General features: G+C 76.2%; 1 non-coding gene across 1 annotated transcript; it reads right to left on the bottom strand.

The window, feature by feature from the left end:
- Positions 1–1,151: 1,151 nt before the first annotated feature.
- LOC135363207 (5.8S ribosomal RNA) lies at positions 1,152–1,304 on the bottom strand. The gene has a single exon (XR_010408871.1). It is a non-coding gene; the product is annotated as a 5.8S ribosomal RNA (ribosomal RNA).
- Positions 1,305–2,500: the final 1,196 nt, after the last annotated feature.

Here is a 2,500-nt window from a genome sequence, read left to right as displayed (position 1 = left end):
GCGCGCCGCGCACGCAACGCACGCAACGCACGCAACGCACAGCGCGGGGCCGGGCGGGGGGGAAAAAAAAGAGCACGGGCACGACCGGGGGCGGGAAGGGGCCGAGGCGCGGCGGTCGCCCCCGACCGCCGGCCCCCGCCCCGACCCAACCCCGCGACACGCCAACCCGCCTCTCCCCCCACGCACAACCGGGCGCGCTCCGCCGCACGGAGCGACGGACGACGACACGGCGCCCTCCCACGACGCCCCGCCGAGCCCCGACCCACCCACCGCGGGCTCGGGGCACGCAGCGCGGCGCGGCCACAACCCGGGGGGAAGCGCGCAGCGGCGGGCGGCGCCACGGCGTCCCGCGGGCCGCCGCCGGGGCACGCATCCCCGGGGCGCGGCCCCGCGCGCGACTCGGCCTCGGCGCGAGCCGCCCCGACAGGGCGTAAGGCCGGGATCGCCGGCGGGGAGGGGAGGGGCGGGGCGGGTGCGGACCCCGGACGCGCGGCGGCGGCGGGAGCCCAGGGAATGGGGCGGGCCCGGCTGGGACAACCGCGGTCGCCGCTGGGGGCACAGCAGCGAGACCGGCGGCGTTCCAGATCCGGGCCCCTTCCCCACCCCGACGGACCCACGACCGGCGCGGCACGGGACGGGACCGCGACCCCCCCCCCACGCACAGCCCGGGCGACCCCAAGACCGCGTGCGGCGCGAGGGAGCTCCCCCAGAGGGACCGCGGCGGCCACGGCCCTCAGCGCGAGCTCTCTCCTCTCTCCCATTCTCGCGGGCGGCGCCACACACCCCCCCGCCCCGGCGCCGGCCCCCTTCCTCCCCCGACACACACCCAACACACACCTCCTCCCCCACGTCCCGCACACGCGCCACCGCCGGGCGGACCCGGCGGGGCGGGGGCGGGGGCGGGGGCGGGGACGGGGCAGGGGTGATGCCAGGCAGGAGGCGGGGACCAGGCAACGAGGCGGAGGAGGGGCCACCGTGTCTGCACTTAGGGGGACGGAGGGCCCGGCGGCCGAGCCGACCCCTCCCCACCTGAGGACAGAGCCCACAGGCGGGCAGGGCAGGCACCAGCAGAACGGGCCCTGCGAGGGAAACCCCCAGCCGCGCCAACCCCCAAGGGCGAGAGACCCCAGGGGCAGCGATTGATCGTCAAGCGACGCTCAGACAGGCGTAGCCCCGGGAGGAACCCGGGGCCGCAAGTGCGTTCGAAGTGTCGATGATCAATGTGTCCTGCAATTCACATTAATTCTCGCAGCTAGCTGCGTTCTTCATCGACGCACGAGCCGAGTGATCCACCGCTAAGAGTCGTACGAGTTTGGATTGTTAAGGGGGGGGGTCAACGCCCAGAGGGGAGGCCCCCCCCCCCTGGCACGGCACATTCCCCAGAGGGTGCCTCCGGCCGGGCCAGTCAAGACAGACAAGACCACACTCCGAGAAGGTCGGAAAGGTTGGACAACAGGGCGTCCGGCCACCGCCCCCCAAGCGGGGGGCGAGCCCGGACAACCCCACAGGCGCCCAGGGGGTTCCCACCTGGCCCCCCCCACACACACCGAGGACGCGAGGCAACACACGCGCCCGCCACAGCCCAACGGCCGCTGGGTAGCCCCCTCCCAGCAGCCACAAGGACCGTGGCGCAGCGCGCGGCAACCCCGGCCCCAGGGCGGGGTGGGCAGCGGGGTCTGGGGGAGAAGGGACTCCTCCTCCCCACGGGCCCAACCGCCCCGACCCAAGGCGGACGGGCGACCCCCAAAGGGTCTTTAAACCTCCGCGCCGGGACGCGCTAGGTACCTGGACAGGGGGTGGGGGACAGGCGAGGCAGGGGAGGGGACGATGCCCCAGGCCACCGCCTCGACACCAAAACCCCGGCCGCAGCCAACCGCCACAGGGCACAAACCCCGACGCTGCCGGCCCGTGACGGGGGAAGGCCCGCCGGGTGCCGCCACCGGCCCCCCCGCCACCACCCGGCGACACCACCCCACCCACCCACAAGCCACCGGGGCGGACCGGACCCCCTCTTGCTTTCCAAGACACCCCCCCAGACCACCTACCCCCCCCCCGCCGTCCCTCCCCGCACCCGCGACCCAGGCCCCCTTCTCGCCACGGAGGGCAGGGGGCTGCGGCGGGCAGCGGGGCACGAGCGGGCAAGGGCGCGCGAGGGTGGGGCAACGGAGGCCGGGAAGGAGAGGAGCCGGACCCGGGCCCGAGGCCTGGGGCAGGGCCGGGGAGGAGAGACGCGGAGTGGGTGGGCGGAAGTCCGAGCGGACATCCGACGGACCAAGAGAGAACCGTCCAGGGCGGGCGGCGGGACACGGCAGACGACGGCGGGCGCGCCCCGTGAGAGCCAAGGCTCCGAGGCCCCCCGGGGAGGGGCGGACCCGACCCCGGAAAGGCGCCACGGGGGGGGAACCGCCGGCGCACCGCAACGTCCCGAGACGCGGCGAGGGCACCGTGCGGGCGGCGGCGCGGCGACCGGGGACGACCGGCGCCGAAGGCGATGGCAGGG

Source organism: Mirounga angustirostris, unplaced genomic scaffold (genome assembly GCF_029215605.1).
Source record: "Mirounga angustirostris isolate CCGP_5_RB_7025 unplaced genomic scaffold, mMirAng1.0.hap1 SCAF_61, whole genome shotgun sequence".
Taxonomy (NCBI): Eukaryota; Metazoa; Chordata; class Mammalia; order Carnivora; family Phocidae; genus Mirounga; species Mirounga angustirostris.
This window is presented reverse-complemented; position numbering and strand designations above follow the sequence as displayed.